This window comes from Pinus tabuliformis, chromosome 7 (assembly GCF_031772625.1).
Source record: "Pinus tabuliformis cultivar Carrire ecotype Pingquan chromosome 7, CPIR1, whole genome shotgun sequence".
Lineage (NCBI taxonomy): Eukaryota > Viridiplantae > Streptophyta > Pinopsida > Pinales > Pinaceae > Pinus > Pinus tabuliformis.
The window spans coordinates 1,690,915,172-1,690,935,395 of NC_142293.1; positions in this window are offsets into that span (position 1 = coordinate 1,690,915,172).

A 20,224-nucleotide genomic window follows, 5' to 3' on the forward strand; every position below is an offset into this window, starting at 1 on the left:
AGATTTTAATCTTTTTGGACCTGAGGGATTATTGCACAAAAAGGTCGAGCGCTTGTTTTATTCGGCTCGTTAAAGTAATCGAAAACTCATCCCTTCTGTATTGTTTTATACTTTTTCGGACTTAAGGGATTAGATGACGAAAAAGGAATTTTGGAGTTAACTTTCTGTACCTTTTCAGACTCTCTAAAAATGAAAAGGACCGAGTTGTCTTTGTCGCTAGACTCGTTAAAATGATTAAATAGCGACAAACTTGTCTTTAGACGAGAACGAGTTTCCCTATCGCTAGGCTCGTTAAAACATAGCGATGGGCTTGCCCGAAGGGCAGGTTATAGAACAAGCATATGCTATCCTCCTCAAGCTTGACAAAAATAAAGAGGTACTGGTCAGAAATGACTGGGGAAAAATTGGGAGAACCTCAAAGCTTTGATGGTAGCAAGTCGCTCTTGAACATGACACTTTGTCCTCCGTACCACATCGGGTTGGGTTGTTTCATTCACCGGTCTCATCACCATGGTCCTCGCCAAACCATCCGTATTTGGGGTAATGCTACCAATCCATCACATTAGTGTCGTTATATGTTCAAGAGATGTGTTCAGAAAGAGTCAACCGTGTCCCATCCACTACCATACATTATCCTTCATCCACCCATGATCGCCACCCTGAATCATGTCTCACAGATTGTTTTCACCTCCACTAAATTCATTAGCTCCGTTCTGTGTCACTGATGTGGGATTCATTAAGGCCCTCCTTTGACGGATCGCTTCTTGTCGACTTCAGCTCATTATCCAAGGATTTGACCTAGGAACAACCCCCCAGTACTTTGAAGCTTGCATGCCTCAATGGCAAGTTTCTCACTTCCGGCGATAGGTATACATCAATGACCTTCGACCAGAAGATTTTGCGTGGTGTTCGACGCCAAGTCCTTTATTCACACCACGTGAATTGTACTGTAGTACCTTGAGGGTCATTGTCATTATTGGTGATTCCTCTCGCGCTTGTTAACGGTTTACATTATTGACCGGTAATCAAGCGATGTCTTTCCATGTTCGACTTCAGCGCAATTCTCACATGGATCGACTTGTACTTAGAGTGAAGATAGAACGAGTTTGAAGACCCCGGATCTAGTTTCATCCATCCGGGCTGCGATATATATTCATGATATAAAGACATTTGTTATGTACATCATTGCAGCAGATGATCATCCTACTCAAAGGATGATAATTTCAACAAAGAATTATCAGTCTACCATCAGACGATCGTCTGTTCTATGTACCAAAATGAATTTATAAAGTTGAGCATGGGAATGCCCGCCTCAGCTAGATCATGAAAGCAGAATGAAAAATAATGTATTGTATTGTATTTTATTGCAGGGCACCTCTCAGCGATTGAATGAACTTCGGATCCTCCTAATAAAGCATTTCACCCGATAAACGACCTCATACTTTAGGGGGCAACTGTTATAGACATTTTTGTGCCTAACAGCATGGAGCATGAAATGTCAATAATCTGAGGGATCCAAAGTCCCTAAACATGTTGTTCTTACCCTTAAAGGAACAAGGTCTGCAAACCACAGCACTGAAAATCAGTTCTCCACCTAAAAACACTCAAAAACAGGTTATTTCTGGGTCATGTCAGCTGCTCCACTGAGCATCTGCGCTGAATGTCAACTGCTCCTCCTTGTACCTGTGTTGAAGGTCAAAACTAATGAAGGCTACCTGCGCTGGGCGAGATTGGCCAAGTGGCACAGTCATTCTACAAGGTGTCAACTGCCCAGGAAGCTTCCAAACTGACACTTGGGTCAAGGAATTCGCCTAGTGATGAGTAAGAGGGTCTTGATCTCCAAGTGGAAGCAAGATTCTCCAAGTGGACTCAAGAACTAAAGATTAACTAAAGTGGGAGAGGACACAAGTCAGCTTCAGGCCAGTCTCAAGATGACTCATCCTTTCTCCAAAACCCTATATATAGATCTCTCTCATGAGGTCTAGGGAGGCTGGAATTTTGTGCAAGTAAGGAAGTGTTGTTGGTTTGAGTATAGAGCTATTGGGTGTTTTGCTTGAAGGAGGTGAAGAGGAGATTTCTTTCAGCTGGGAGGTGTTGCTGGATTGGACCTACTGTGGTTGTAACTCTCTCAGAACTTTACTTCTATTATCAATAAAGTATTTGAGGTTCTTCTATATGCATGTGTCTTTATGATGAATAGATGCTTGTATATTTGATTTATGCTAATCCTATAATCGATTATGGATGTATGCTTCTTGTAGTTTCCTTTTCTTGTGCTTTTACAGGATCTGTGTGTAGCTGGGCCGGTGAAAGGGCAAGGATCTAGGAGCAAGCAGCAAGGAGTGAAGACTGGATCAACTATTAGCGCAAGATAATGGTTAGTAGATCATCCTTTTCTTCCCTCTCTCATCTCATAAAGAAGAAACTTTGAATAGCTTTGCATTCAGTTGTTGCTGAAGTACTATCAACTAGAGTGGGATAGAGGCATTCTGCATTAGATACTTTTCCCCCCAACAATTCATTCTCTAAAAATTTATACATGGCTTCCCATGTAGATATCCCTGCTTCTCTAGTACAAGTGGTGTCTATGAATAACGAAGTCATTTCTGTTTTCTCAGATGCGGGTGCCTTGCCTTTCTTTCCCATTCTGTCGTGTATTATGCTCTACGTAGTGCTCCTAAAAATTGCAAGCAACGAACAAGGATAGGATTAAGATGCTAGTGAATATAGGTAATATCAATAGAAAAATAAGGTGATGAGAAAGCTTTAATTCTTTAAATCATATCAAAGATATCACCTTGTGTGAGATGGTCCTTTTACCCTGATCTGAATTGTTTTTAATAAATAATCACTAATGGACCGTTAAGCTAAAATTTAATGCTCATAACTTTGCATCGAACGACGGAAAGTACTGTCATAGAAATCTGAGCCCTTAGATCTACGATAAAGTGATTTTGCGATTTGCTTCGCAATATCGCAGATCGCAATATCGCAAAATCTATTATCATTAACAACCATTGTTTTGTCGGGCGGCTGCGATATGCGATTTGCGAGAGGCTAACGCATTTTGCAATATTGAAGTGTGCTACGTAAAGTGGCGTCACGAAATTTAGGATTTGCGATGCGATAAGGTTATAGGACTTAAGATCTCACATTCTCGCAGATCGCGTTTTCGAGGAGTTCTTTGTATAAGAGATGCTCGTTGTGAACTTTTTGCGATGCGATACTATCATTAAAAAACGAGTTTTGTGAAAGGTTTATTTAATATTTGAGAATTTCCGCTTTCAAAGCTTTTCTTGTGTTTTGCGGTCATATAGCGTTTGGAGTATGAAAAAGGTAAATTTACACGTTTTAGCAAGTTTCACCTTGATATCTTGTTTTATTCTTAAACAAAAAGGCAATATTAAGTGCTAAGTTTTGATTTTGTTTTTGGAAGGGTCCCCATTTATTAATGTTATTGCTAACACTAATAAAAGGGGGGTTGTTGATGGTCACAATAGGACTGCATGTATATATTTTGATATGATAGGACGTGTGGCCATATGTGTCTCGAGCACAAATTTTGTAAAACCAAAATTTTATATATATATTCATTGTTTCTTATGGTTCTATTATCTCTTTCAATGTATGTGATGTGTATTGAACTTAATTTACATGTGTCACAAATTTCTATCTAAAACATGATTAGCCAATGCATTTGTCAATGTGTTTAGATTTCTTAAAATGTGTTGATATTGGATGAAATCAAAGTATCTTTCCAAAAGGCGAACCCTTAAGAATATACGAAGCATAGTTGGACTTCTAACTAAATATACATTAGTTAACTGTAGTACTACAAGTTGTGAGTCAATTCTAATAACTATATGGTAGATAGCATGGGAAATAGAATCGGAAAATAGTTCGATCACTACGCTATAATCAACAATATTATTCGTAGAGAGACCGATACAAATCCCTTGTAAACTCACTAACTCGTCAATCAGAGCATATATAGCCCATGTTGCAAAAAAAGAGTTCTTAATACTACGACTAGTGCCATAAGCATAACCAACATATGGTTCGAGGGATGTCGACATCTGAAAACCAAATGTAAATAGGATTAACAGAAACCATAGAAAAATTCGAAGGGAACACACTCAACACACCTACGTATAGCATGTACACAGTGCACTACGCAAAATCTCAAGCATAGTATTTCTTAAGGTGCAATCCATTTTTAGGCTACACCAAAGGAAATTCATCGAACTCAACAAGCTCATAGGCCCCTTTAGCAAGAACACGTTTGAAAATGTATGGAAGTAGCCACATTGGCTCGAACTTCCCCGATCCTAATTTATCAAACTCTTGATCATATAACAAGACAAGGACTCCTTCTGAGAAGACACGAGACTTGACACTCTTGTCATATTATGCCTTGATACGTTTCCTATGGGTTTCATTAGCCATCGCAACATCACGTCGGGTTTCATCTAAGCACGTCATATGTAAGAGACGTTCCTCTTCCCCAGAAGTGGGAAGGAGGAGTTCGACGTCAAGTTTGAGACACAAAATTTCATATTCAATTGGAAGGATTGCTTCTGGATCATAAACCAATTGGAATAGTGTAATCTTGGTAGCAGTCTTAATGGAGGTTCGATATGCCCATAAGGCCGCATAAAGGATCAAATGAAATTATGATTTGTGGATCCCTATCATACGTTGAAGCATCATTTTGATAATTTTATTGATCACCTCAACTTGCCCATTCACCAAAAGGTAGTAGGAAGTGGAACTCTCATGGGAGAGTCCCAACTTGGCAGTTAGTTCAGACATCATGTGATTGTGAAAATGTTTTCCATGGCCCGTAACTATATCATGTGGAACACCAAACCATGCAATGACATAGTTGAAGAAAAAGACAACAGTTTTTTTGCCGATATTATTGTATGTAGGCATCACCTCGGCCCACTTGGTAAAATAATCTACCGCTACGATGATATAGCAAAGCCCCCCATCTGAGTGAGGGTTACATGTCATGAAATCAATGCCCCATTTCTCAAAAGTACCAATGGATATAATAGAATTCAAAGGAGCAGGTGGAGCACGAGCCTTATTGTCGTATATATGGCATGCATACCACTTTTAGTTGACGAGGATGCAGTCACGAAACATGGTAGGAAAAAAGTAACCAACACATAAGATATTTTGTGCGGTGGAATAGCCAGACATATGACCACCACATGCCCAAAAATATAATTCATTTAAGAATGTCTTGGCTTCCTCATGAGTGAGGCACATTTGAAAAAAAAAAATCATGGTGATAAAGGGTGTCATCGATTATAATACATTTTTTAGCTTGATATCAAATATGTCATTGAACAGAGCGATAGGTATCAGACCAGAAAGTCTGGGTTTGGAGATATATAAGAATTTATCCATACCACTGGTCAAATGACGTGACTAGGAACAACGACTCGTCTAGAACAAAATCACTAGATGTTGTTTCAGATTCAACAGTGGGAAAGTCGCATATTAGCTTAGCAAAAACTAAGGATTTCTTTGACTTGGATTTGATGAATTCCAAATCGAACTCTTGTAGGATGATATTCCACTTGGAATAATTTCCCCCAGCAATTTTCGTGACAAGATGTATGTCATGGGGTTGCAATCGGAAATAACCATAGTTTAGTGGGGCAGTATATAATGGCGAAAACTTAGACAACTTGGACAGCCACCAGAGCTAAATTTTCGACATGAGTATATTTGATCTCGATATCATTGAGATTCTGACTCAAGTAATAGATAAGATGTTCATCCCCTACACCGTCCTCTTATACCAATACCATATCAATGGTAGTAACTACAACAGCGAGGTATAGGAAGTAATTGTGTTGGTAATCTGAGGAATACAACAAGGATGCATGCATTAGAACATCTTTGAAGCCATCAAATGCCTTTGACCAACATCATCCCAATGGAGTGGAACCCCTTTCTTTAACAGGTGAGTAAATACTTTGGTCAGTTCGACGTAGTTGGGAACAAACCTTCGAAGAAATTTAGCCTTCCCTTGGAGTTGTTGAAGCTGAAGAAGGGAAGAAGGAGCAGGCAAATCGATGACCACCTGGACTTTTAACATGTCAATATGAATTCCATGTTTTGATACAAAAAAACCAAGAAGTCGATCGAAACTTACACAAAACACACATTTGTGCGGATTAAGTCGAATTTTATAATGTCTACATCGTAAAAATATGGCCCGAAGATGCATCGGGTGATCAACATGATGTTTCAAGTGAGCAGGAAAATCATCCAAATATGGTCGCACAATATGTTTGATGTTATGGAAGGCATAATTCATTGCCCTCCAAAACATAGCCCCAAAAGTTTTCAATCTGAAAGGGAGTTTTCAATATGCAAATGTGCCCCAGGGACAAATAGATGTAGTTTTATGTTGGTCCACGAGGAGAATGTTGATTTGATTGTACCCTGAAAAACCATCCATAAATGAAAATATTTCACAGCCAAAAATATCATCAACAATTTGGTCAATGAATGGGGTGGGATAATCGTCCTTCGGACAAGCACGATTAATGTCCCAATAATCAACACACACATGAATTGTTCCTCGTTTCTTCATGACAGGGACAATGTTATACACCCAATCTATTAGAGGTACTAGGTATATGAAAACAATGCGTAGAAGTTTTTCAACTTCAGCTTTAGTAGTGGCATCCTTCTTGGGATGGACTGGACAAAGGCATCCTCGAACTGGTTTAGCATCAGGATACATCCTAACTTCATGCACAACGATATTCAGATCAATACTTGGCATCTCCTCGTAGGACTAGGAGAAAAAATCTCTAAACTCCTAGAATAAGGCTTTACAGGTCTTGATCCCATCGGGAGAAAAAGATGCATTGATATGGAGATTCTCAACAATGTCAGGTTTGACCGAAATATCGAGAGGGATAGTCTCTTCAATATTCAACAAGTTCTTCTTAGAATCAACATTGTGAATGGATATGGAATTCGTAGACAACTCAACTATATTGCGTCAATAGAGTTCACTAAGATTATCCTCAAAGGAATCTGGCAAGGAGGAATGATGATGATGATCGTCCCATGACGCATTGTCCGACACAAGTGGCTTACTTGGAATTCATCACAAGCTTTTCTCTACTCTCGGCTTGTAAGCTCGAAACGTAGGTCTGATTGTTATAATTAGAACCTGCACATACAATCAACATAAGCCAAATATCTACAACATCTATGTAGCATGATCCAATTACTCTATGCAATGGATCAAGAGGGCATTGAAATATATGAATGTAAACATAACATAACACATATATGAAAACAATGTACTCTTTGTATGAATATGAATAAGAGAGAGTTTACAACCAAGAATAGTGGTTGATCTTGTAGAGATCTCCCCAAATTGAGTTGTCCTTCCTTGTCACAAATCACAACTTAATGTCACTCTAATGCATGAAGATGATGACTCTCTTAGATTCAAGGCAATAGCATGAGGGTATGATCAGTCATCCCACTTTGATGTTGTATATGGTAGTAAATTTATAGGAGGCGTGGTAGTTTATGAACTCTTATCGATTTACCAATCTAGGTTTGAGATCCACTTAAGATGGGAGGATGAGCTCAAGGGATAAGAGGTGAAATTTCCAAGGTAGGATCAAATAGAATTTGAACTTCTTATCTAAGATAAATGGTTTAAAAAACCCCTATAAGTTTTTGGAAGAGGAAGCTTTGGGATTCTTTTTAATTTTCCTGAATTTCTAGAATTTGTGCACCCCTAACAAGGAGCAAGTCGTTGTTGATCAATGTTGGTGCAGAAAGGAGCAACCTACTGCTGAACATGTGTCTCTAAAGAGGTAGGGTGCACTAGGGCTTAAAATCTTTGATTTTTGGCAATTAGACCCAAAAACTCAGTTATTTGGAAAGGTCATGCTCAGGGATTTATGTAGGGATAATGACAACATGTTCACGAATGATGATTGATCTGGTTTGCAGGCCTATTGACCAGATGTGACAAAATGACCTATAACAGATTCCCCCCTAAAGCATAAATTTAGAGACAAGGGTTGATGACTAAAGTGCTTTACCTTGTGATAAGTTCAGATCAAGAACAACTAGTCTATATCATTATCTCCTACCATACATTTTCATCATGATATCTTTGCTAAGGGAGGCATACCCATGCTCAGCACATAAGATAATATTACATTTATGATGATCAAGAAGTCACGTCACTGATGACAAAGTGTGGATCCATAATTGGATGATTGTTTGTATTACCATAACCATCAAGCTTTGTAATCTTGCATTAATCCTGAAAACGCAATCCAAATGGATGGAACTAGATCCAGGGTCTTCTATCTCATTCACTCGATCTTCCAACGTATGAGTCTAACCATGTGAATAAAGGAGTTGTATTCGAACATGGCAGACACCATTTGATTACCATCAATGTAGGCAGAGAAGGTCACCAGATCAGTACACTAGCTACATGGATCTAATGACTTAGCTAGTAGAGACTGAGCTATCCTCCTTTGAGGAAGCAGTAGAGAAACCTGTATGGGTTGATGCAATCGTGGAGGAGTATGAATCCACTATAAAACAACAGTGTTTGGGAAGTGGTCCCAATACTAGCAAACAAATCAGTTGTGGGTTCGAGATGGATCTTCAACGTGAAGCATGCAACAGACAGAAGCATAAAAAAGTACAAGGCCAAATTTGTGGCCAACGGGTAGTCACAGTTGAGGGGATTGACTATGAGGAGACCTTTGGTCTTGTAGCAAGGTACTCATCCATCAGACCAGTCCATTCTCTGGCTGCACATATGGGGTGGAAGGTCCACTAGATGGATGTGAAAACAACATTCCTCAATGGATTTATTGAGGAGGAGGTGTATATCGAGCAACCAGAAGGCTTCGAGACTTTTGATCAAGATTCTCACATGTGCAAACTCAAGCGAGTATTGTACAATCTCAAGCAAGCACCCTATGCTTGGTACACCAGGATCGATAGCTATCTCACCGGTTTGGGCTTCACCAAAAGTGAAGTGGATGCAAACCTTTAACATATTTTGGTAGAAGGTAAATTGTTGATTATTTTCTTATATGTTGATGACTTGATTTTGACTAGTGATGATCAGCTGATCAGATATTGCAAGGAGGACCTTGCAAGAGAGTTTAAGGTGAAGTACATGGATCTCATGCACTTCTTCCTCGAATTGGAAGTATGGTAAGGTGATGGGGAACAATTTGTCTCTCAGGGAAAGTATGTCAACGAGATACTTTAGAAGTTCCACATGGACATATGCAAACCCATCGAGACTCTTCTAGCGACCAACTGGAGGAAAGTGGATGTCACTTCAGGTGAGGAAGTGGATGCTACTGATTACCAACAGTTGGTGGGTTCACTCATGTACCTTGTGAACACACGACCAAATATGTGATATACATTCAACCAGCTAAGCCAAGCTATGGTTAGGCCAACCAAATTGTTATGGAGGGCATCTAAGCATGTTCTACGGTACCTCAGAGGCACTACCTAGTTTGTACAATGGTACATACGGACAAAGGGAGTGAAGTTGTGTGGCTTCGCAGATGTAGATTGGTCAGGAATTCCATTAGACCGAAAGAGTACAGCAAATGGAATTTTCATTGTTGGGTCCACAGCGGTTTCTTGATACAACATGAAGCAAATATTTGTGGCACTTAGCTCGGCAAAAGAAAAATACGTGGATGTAATTCAAACAACATGTGAGGTGATATAGATGAGAAAGATACTTGTTGGATTGTTTGGTCAAATGATGGATCCAACTAAGATTTACTGTGATAATCATAGTTGCATCAACCTCTCTAAATTTTCTTTTTTCATGATTGATCTAAGCATATTGATATCTGGTATCACCATTTACGGGATTGTGTGCAAAGGCGGATTATGTTGTTGCAGTACATTCTGAAAGAGGAACAAGATGTTGATATTTTGACAAAGGCCTTATCAATAGGGAATTTCTAGTTCCACGGGTGTAGGATAGGGGTGGTTGGTAATCCCTTTCTTGCTGAGAGGGAGTGTTGAAAATGCAGCAATAAAATCTCAGTTTGACTTTGCCTTGGTCAGACTAGAGAAAATTCAAATTTCTTTTTCAGCATAAATCTTGGAGGTAGTTAACTGAGGTGACATGGCACTTGTCACTTAGTTAACTCAGTTAATTCGAGTTGGGGAAGCTTGAATTAAGTTTAGTATGATTGATTGCTAATTTGTAGCAATCTATTTTAGTTAATTTGAGTTATTGTCAGTTAAACTAGTTATAACTATCAAAAGAACTAGTGGAGGTCAAGTTGTGGAAGTGGAACTTTAACCACACTTAGTGATCAACCAGTTAACTAATAAATCAACCCAAAATAATTGTTGCACATAGAGAATTCGAGTTACCCAGTTGAGATGGATATTCCAAGGCAATGTACTATAAGTTGTAGCATATTCCAATATGTAAAAGTGGTGCGTGCAGTCAGAGGAAGGACTTAGAGGAATTCAATACAGGGAATTTTCCTAAATAATAAGGGTTAATTTCCTCAAGGAACGATGCAAGGAAATAGGAGCATAGAGGGCTTGAAAATTGTCTAAGTGTTATCCAGGGTCAGTTAGTCAGGTAGACGAATAGACTATACACTTGCAGGGTGTGCTCACGCTTGAGAAAGCATCTGTATCTCATCTCTATTCTCTTATTAATGCAATACAAATAAGAAGGGGTTTTGAGCAGTTGCTTTCCCCTAGATAAATATGTGTGCATGTGTGATGTTTCCTTGTTCATTTCTATGATTTTTGTTCTAGATGGTGAATTTACTTCCACATATCAGTAGAGTAGCTTCAAGTCTTGTGATTTAGTAAATGTCATGAGCAGTTTCAAATCTATACATTGATTTCTAAATTGTTCCATTAATTTCAAATTTGGTTTCCTCTTGCAATACCAACTTTCCCTAACCTATGGTAGTCCAACCATTACTATAATTGTGTCCTCATTGACTTGGACCATAATCCCCTATACCACAATCTGATAATTCTATAGGTTGAGCACCAAGGTTAAGCTTTTCTTTGGAAGCACTGGGAACCATGGGGATTGAGTCATGGTGTTTGTTGTTAGTCTTGTGCTTTTGGTCTCTTGTGATTTGTTGTGCTTTATTTGTGGCTTTGCTTATGTCTGATGTAAGGTCTTACCACTTTGTTTGTGGTGTCTTGTTGCTATTGGTGTTTCATGGTTTTCTTATTGTAATATTGTGTTCTTTCCTTTTGTGTTTTGAGGGTCTTGGGAATTGGTTTGGGAAAGAGAAATTTAATGGAGCTCGGGGAAAGTTGTGTTAAACTTGACAGGTAATGTAAGACCTGGATATGAGGGATCAGATAAGGTAAAGTAAATGGATATGAGGGATTAGATGCCTTGGTTGTGTTGGGAATTGTTGTTCTCAATGTTCTGCATGGTGTGCATGAATAAAGGAAAGTTCTCTTAACCTAAACCTTATGATATCTGGTAATTGTGTTGTGACTATGATGATGTTGGTGTTTATATGTGCATATATTACGTATGTATGTATTTCGTTGACTAACAGGGTCATTAGGATCGTTTTGTGTTAGTGTTCATATGTATATATATATGTATGTATGCAGTTGTATGGCAGGGTCATTAGAAATCGTGATTGTTTAATGTTGATGTTTATATGTATATATGTATGTATGGCATTGCCTGATAGGATCATGATTGTTTTATGCTAATGTTTATATATGTGTATGTATCTATCTATCTATTTCAATGTCTGATAGGGTTTTCAGGGATCATTCTTGTGGAGGAATGATTGCTTATGCAGGTGAATTGCATGAAAGGGGTTCTTGGTTTATGGGGAATCAAGTGGGAAGAGTAGCCCTAACAGATCTTTGAGGTCAGTATCATGTGGGTATGAATAGATATTATGTTATTATACTATGTCTATGTTTATGTTATGGACAGGCTATGCTGAGGGATACATCAACAAAGTGAAAACAATGTGATCTGCGACATGCTAGGATAAGCATGGATGGCATAGAGACACTGGAAGAAAGGTTGCTTGGTTGAGACAGTGTGGTTTTGGGTGAGCAGGCTACTGTCGTGTATATGTTGTGCATATTGTATATTCAATGATTGTACCTATGGTGTTGTTTTCCTGTTGTATATATGGTGTTGTGTGCATATTGCATATGAGGTATTGGGTATAGATGGTGTTATGTACATGTTGGATCTGCGATGTTGTGTACATATTGTATTGTTTGCATAATGGATATGTGGTGTTGTGTGCATATGGTGTTGTGTGCATGTTAGATATGTGGTGTTGTGTACATATGGTGTTATGTACATGTTGTATATGCAACGCTATGTACATATGGTGTTGTGTGCATGTTGTACATGTGGTGCTACAAACATATGGTGTTGTGTGTATGATTGTACATGTTGTGTTGTGTGCATATGGTGTTGTGTACATGTTGTACATGTGGGGTTGTGTGCAGGTGGTGTTGTGTACATGTCATGCATGTGGCATTATGTACATGTCGTGTATGTGGTGTTGTGTACATGTGGTATTGTGTACACATTGTACAGGTGGTGCTATGTACATGAGGCATTGTGTACATGTTGTGCAGAAGGTGTCATGTACATGTGATGTTGTGTACACGTTGTGAAGGTGGTGTTGTGTACAAGTGGTATTGTATACATGTTGTACATGTAGTAATGTATGCATGTAGTACATGTTGTGTTGTGTACATGAGGTACTACGTATGTGCATTGTGTAGTTGTGTTGTTGTGACGTGTATTCATTGTATTGTACTATGTGTATTATGTTGTGCATTGGTTGTAGGAGTATGCATTGTGTTGTGTTGTACACCGAGTGTAGGTGTATCGTTCGTGATGTATATAAGGTGTAGGTGCATGCATTGTGTGGTGTAGTACGATGTGTGTGGATGAATGTGTTGTGATGTACATTGTGTATGTGTATGTGATTGAAGAAAAGAAAGGGGTATTGGGTGTTTGATGGGTGTGGAAATCAATCTAGTGTGTGTACAAAAAGGACAAAGGATAAAGGTAGAAGCGAAGGACTGATTGAAGGATAAGTATCGATATTTTATTTCGGTTTTATTATGCATGTGATCTATGATTATGGTTTATTATGGTTACATCTGATCTATGCTTATGGTCTATGATGCTAGCATGTGATTTATTATTATGATTTATGATGGTTGTGTTTTGAGCTAACTAGATGTGATATATTTATACATGATGATTTTATCAAAGAGCTAGTTTGACTTGTTGCGACAAGAAGTAAATAGAATTACAAGTGTACCTTATTGACGAGCCACCAATGAGGTATGATTTGAATTTATTTCAATTCATTTTGAATCTAATGGAAATTATGTGCTTGGTGCAAGAAAGAATGGAAAATTCCCGGGTTGGGTGGTTGAAACTTACTGTAAGCATTAGCAATGGTAGCACAAGGAATTGGAACAAGCAACAGTATGTTGGTAAAGCACTTCAAGAGCAAGGTCGTTGTGGGACACTCATACCCAATAGTGTCCATTGATTGCCATGAATATGTTATGACTGGTATGATGGTTTTGAGGCAGAGTTATGCCTTGATTTTTGGACCTTCCAATGTGAGGAAACCTTACCAAGGGATGGATCGCCTAGGATAGGGGATGCCGGGGAACTTGGAAGGTGAGTGACTACATGGAAGGGGATGACCAAATTTCCCGAGAGACTGTGTAGCAGAGAAGGGAAGGTTAGGGAATGTATTTTTTTTGTCATTAGCATTGCCAGATGGAATTAGAAGCACATTGGGAATGTGCCCTAGAACAATGAGTCGGTAACTGTTCTCTGAGAGGACAAGTAGCGCAGGATTCTGGCATTGGACATTGGATGCAACTTTGACTTTGGAAATGGATTCTGGACTTCCTGGGAAGGGGGTGAATCCTTGTACTACTTTGGAGGGAGGAGGTGTGAGCCTATGGATTCCATTGTTGTAGATGCAGACATCATATCCTTTTATTTTGTGGTTAAAGTAAATGTGCATATGTATATATGTGTATATCATTGTAAATATTGTATCGAGTTGGATTTTTAAAGCTCCATAGATAGTATGGTTATTTGTTGGTTGAAGCTAATGTGCATGAGTATATGTGGTGGTTATTATAAATACAGTAATGAGATATGTTATAAAGCTCCAGTAAACGATATGATTGTCATGTTTTCAGCAGTATTTTTGGTTGTAGGTGTCATTAAACACTGAGGACGGTGTTCCCCCAAGGGGGAGGGTTATGTAACAGCCCTGGTCAAAATTCCATGTAATAAAGTTAATAAAGGAAACACAATAACCAAGGTCACGGGACATGTATTCCAAGTTGAATGTTGGGGAAAACATCCCAATGTGGGTCTTCATTTGGTTTATTATCGTAAGAGGAAATTAGGAAAGGAAATGGCAAAGGCTTTGGAAAGTCGTGAGGCATTAACTAGCATTTTATTTATGAAAATAAAGGAAAATAGGAGAAAAGGAAGGTGAAAGGTCATAGGTTGAATATGAGGAGGAAAATGAAGGAAAATAATGGGAAAATGAAGAAAATAGATGCCTCATTAATAAAAAACCTTTTGAGGATCAATTGGTGGCTCTGGTCAGTGTAACCTTTTGTTAGTTCAGTTTTGGAGCTCTCCCTTTATTCTCTCTCTCACATTATTGTACACTTAGAGCATTCTTGGAGCACTCTAGCATTTGATCAAGGAAAGCAAATGAAGGACAAAGAAGGCAAAGGGAAGTAAAGATCAATAAAGGAAGAGCAAGATCAAGCAACTACGACAAGATTACTTGCAGGTATCAATTTGCATGTATGATTTCCTTGCTAGATTTGGCATGTATGGCACATGCATGTGTGTATTTGGTTCTCTTGTTGTCATTGGCATCGGTTTTTCCAGGTGTGACAATGTTCTTCAGCCTTGCCTTGCTATTTCCAGATAGCCATGGTGTGATGGGTTCTCGTTTATTTGGTTAAGATGGATTTCCAGATGGTTTCGAAACTTAGTGAGGTGGTCTCTGAAAGAAAAAACACATGGCCTAGGAATCCCTAGACTGGACTAGGATTGCAATAAAGCCATATTTTGTTTGCGTAGGAATCCTCGACCGGTGAATGGTGGGATATACAGTAAAACCTAGAGGTGTGTGCCCTCGATCAGGCCTAGGAATCCTTGACCGGTGAATGACAGGATATACAGTAAAGCTTGGAGGGTGGAGTCTTGATTAGGCCTAGGAATCCTCGACCATTTTATGACGAGACATACGCTAAATCCTAGAGATTAGGATACAAGAAAATTCCTCACTGTGTAGGTGGAGAAATCTGGTGGCATCCATTCTTGTTTAGGGCCTAGTGATATGGTGGGGATTGTGGTAAATCCTAAGGAAACCTTATTGGTTTGGTTTTGAGTTCCACATTCATGGTTGAAATATGGCATGGGGGTGATTGGATGAAAGAAAGATTGGGTTGAACCAATCTATGGTCAGGTGGTTCGTGGAAGTCCATGCTCGGTTGACTTTTGCATTCATTAATAATAGCTTCTTTCTCCTTGGTATTTCATGTATAAATATATTGGTTTATATGAGACCATTATGGTTGTTATATCCTTGTTATTTATGTTGATTATATGATGATTATGAGTAAGTTTTATGACAAACTTGATGTATGGATTCCATCATTTTTTTATTAGTAACTGAAAGTACAATGACTATATGACCAAATAGATGATAATGCAGCTAATGTGATTAGACAACAATGCTTCTTTACGAATCTCAGATAAGTATGAGACCCCTATGCTCAGATATGTTGTTATGACTTGTAGATTTCACATTTGTGACATGTTTGACGAAATGCATGTCATGGATAGTAGGGCTCCAATCAAGTCATTGATCAAGTTTTTTCATTAGTACCTTTGTTCCATTGTTATTTATCACTTCTGAAAGTTTCATGAAGTTCTGGGCAGTGGCCTAAGTCCTGGCCCTGAAAAAGTGGCACAAAATCTGGGGTCATTGGCTCAGAACTAGCTGAAAAAGTCCATAGTAGTTAGCATGTCCTTGCTATGGGAGTGACTGGAAGGGTCAGTTGGCTCCTGAAGGTTTTTTAGCATGTGTGGAAGGACAGATTGGTTTGGTTTTGTCAGTTCCACTTCCTTGACTGTACATGGCGAGTTGAATCATATCACAATAGCCTCTCGTCACATGTTTACCCCAGCAGACCGGTTAACTTGGGTAAATGTGGGGGGACGGCGTTACATCAAAGCTTTCGAGGTGAACACTTTTTTTAATTAATTTTTTTAAGGAAAAGTTTGCACCTTAAGGGATTTGTATCCCTCTTGGGACATGATAAATCTAGAGTTAAGATCAATCTTTTAGAAGTGGAGTTCAAGTATACAAATTCAACCTTAATCATTTGATTAGGGATTGGTTGACACGATGAACTTTGATCCCTTCCATATTACAGTTAATGAAATTAAATTTACAATACATTTGGTGAGGGAACAACTGAGATTACCAACCTTGATCCCTCTCAACTATGCTTATTTAATTGTTCCAATACATGTATTCTATAGCCAACAAACACATTTACGTTATTTGACTTGAGCCTTACGTTAAATTATTAAGCATGCAGTCTATGTATTATTTATGCATTCACTAATTTGATCTTAACCATTAGTATAATACATTCACTAATTTGGTCTTAACCATTGATCCCTTATTAGGAATTTATATACATGTGCATTTTCTACATATACACATATTTACATTTGAAGTATTCTTAACTCAACACCTAAACAAAACTCACAAACAACTCTTCGCTTGTGCTGCTACAAAATTGTACACATGCACACATTATTTGCACGACCTATGTCAATATAAAAACTCAACATGTAAACAAGACTCACAAACACCCTTCACTTATGCTCCTACAAAATTGTACACATGCACACATTACTTACTTGATCTATGTCAATATAAATAAGTCAAAATTAAGTATTATAAAAGGTAATTATTATTCTCATTCATCATGTACAAGATGGGTTGTTAAAAACCACCTTAAATATGATTTCGTTGATATGACCTTATTTTAATAACTCATAACCAAATTCACTATCTTTTGTATTGATGAGACTCTTATAATCATCCATCAACATGATTTGAGTGAATAAAATTTTCCTTGCATTGTCACCATTTATGCTTTATTTTTTTTTGGTAGTCTTTAGCATGGTGGCCAATTTACCATTTTCCCACATTAAAAAGAATATTTTAATTAAGGGAAATGTGCTTAATGATTAAAATAATAATAAAATAGGAGCTTCTAGAGGGTTCCATCGGATCTATAAAAATAGGAGGAGGAGGTCATTAGAGAACATCTTGGATTTGTGATTTCTTCTTGTAGAGAGGTTTGAGAACTCGATTCTTTACCTCAACAGTAGCCCCAGGACAGAAACCCTCGAGTGATATTGGTGAGATTAGACGAAAACCCACCTCATCTCCTTGGTGGATTCAGCCAAAATTCACAGATGCAGTGATTGATTTCAGTCCAGTTTTGGGAGCCTCAGGGTCGGTTTCATCATCAAAGCAGATTAGTTTTCGAGACCAAATTGTCTATCTCAGCTATTTTAGCTATATCATCATGTAAACTCTTTCAGTCATTTATTATAATAAAAGTTGAGATTATTTCTTCTCATTGTGTTATTAAATTGCATGTACTCTACTTGTTATATTTTACATGGCAATCTTTTGTTAATCGAATAGTAATTTTATGGTGAAATTTTTTGTTAAACTAAATTTCTACAAATTTAGAAAAATAACCCGTTTGGGATATTACAGAAACCATTTCTGAACCCATCATGTCTCCATCCCGTCCAAAACTCCCGCCCAGATTCACATCATGGTTTGTTTTTTTTCCGGCATTCCCTGCCACCATGCTATTGAGTTCAAGCAGTGGTTTGTTCCCTGTACCAGAGGGATCCAAATAGAACTCTCTTTCATAGCCTCTTCATAACAACAAACCTGCAACTAGAGCGAACCGAATAGAACTATCTTTCACAACATCTCTATAGCTATCCATCTCCAGCAAAAGCTAGGTGATAGACTAATCAATTAGTTCAAACACAACCAAGTAAAGGCCTTTCAAAGAAACTCGCTGAACCTTCACACCTCAAATTCGATATTTAGGGAAGACGTCCACAATATGAACTTCACCTGGTATGACACCTTCACACTGTGACCTTCACCTCATACAACGCCTTCAAACAAAACAAGAAGGTCTCCCAACATAACATCCACTTGGAGAAACCTGTCATGGTCTTCAATTTGGCTGCTATTCAAAGCCAGATTGCCTTTTTGTAGATCAAACTTCTGCGAACAGGCTCCAAATCATCTTGGTCAAAAAGAGTCTTTATTCTATCAGCCAAAGGGTCCCTTCTGCATCTATCCCCCCTAGCACTCCCTCATGGAAAAAGTGTCATTGAAGTCTCCAACAATAATGCGAGATCCTATCTTCAATGTATCACATGCCTCCATACGATTCCAAAAAGAAACCCTATCCTTATATGGAGCATAGAGGTTAAGAAAATGTATGCTATGAGAGTCTCTTCGAATATGTCTTGTCAACAAGATGCCAACAAAGAACTTATATGATGTCAGTGAAGCCCACCTGGGGTCCCAAAGTGTGGCAATACCCCCCGAAAGCCCACATGAGTCAACAACCACCATATGCCAATCCGGAAAAATATTTCGAAAATATTCAATAATTTTAAGAGAAATTGCCACAGTTTCTTGCAGCAGAATAATAAAAGGATAAATCGATAAGAAAATATATCTGAGGGATAGGAGTTATGAGGAGTCCCTCAGATCCTGAATATTCAGGGATAGATAGTTCACCATGAGTTCCCATAAACGAGCGCATTAGCTCTAAGGGCCCAAGGATCAAAGGAATAAATGATGGGAACATCTCTCAACTCATATGTGTCCTGAAAATTAAGAGACTTAGGAGTGGATCATCTATTCTTACTCGTGTAAGATATTCTCTAAACTATGGTTATATTTGTTATTTTTCTTTATTATATTGTGCAATTTGTGATTGCATTTAGTTTTATATGTGCATAAAATAGTTTGAATCATCTATTCTTTACTCCTATAAGATATTCTCTAAATTATGCTTAAAATTCTTATTATTTTTTTTATTATATTGCGCAATTTGTGATTGCATTAATTTATTTTGAATTATTGTACTCTTCAATTCTTAGATAATTATAGTGGATAATTTTCTATGCAACTTCTACATTGACAAAACTTTGGGGTGTATAATGTCTTCTTTTATGATTAATATACAAATGAGATTATTTCTAATACACATATAGCTATATTTGTTTCAATTCACACCTGAAACACAATGTTTAGATTCACAAAAATTTTGGTGTTGACATCGTTTTAGTTTATGATATACTCATTTCAATTTGCACCCAAACACAATGTCTAGATTCATAAAAAAATTTGGTGTTATACAATGCCTTGGTTTATGATTAACATGTATGTGAGAATATTCACACAACACACACATTTGTATGCTAATCTTGATTTTCACCCCAAAGGCAACTTTTAGTTTGAAAAACACTTGGGGTGGATAAAACCTTAGTTTACGATTAATACATGTGAGATTGTTCACAATACACATGCAAACATAGTCATCTCGACTTGCATCCCATAGGTAACTTTTAGTTTGATAAAAATTCTAGGATGGACATATGGGTTTATGATGAGTATGCATATGAGATTTATTCACAATATATGGGAGGAAAGATACTCATTTCATAGTAAACCAAACTAGATCTATCTTAATGTTGGATCTATTAAGTGTCAAGAGGGATCAAATCTCTTGTAGTGCAAAACTCTTTTTTGAGTGCAAAACTTGAAGAAATGTTTGCACCTCGAGAGATTTGATCCCTCTTGAAGCTTAATAAATCCAATGTTAAGATGGTTCTAGGTTGGTTTGTATATGTATATATATATATATATATATATATATATATATATAAGGGTGGTTCATGGACAATGAGTGGCCGCTACATCCACGGGAAAATCCATATAGATCAACCCAAAGGGATCTACTCGCCAGCCAAACTAGCAAGGCCTAACCC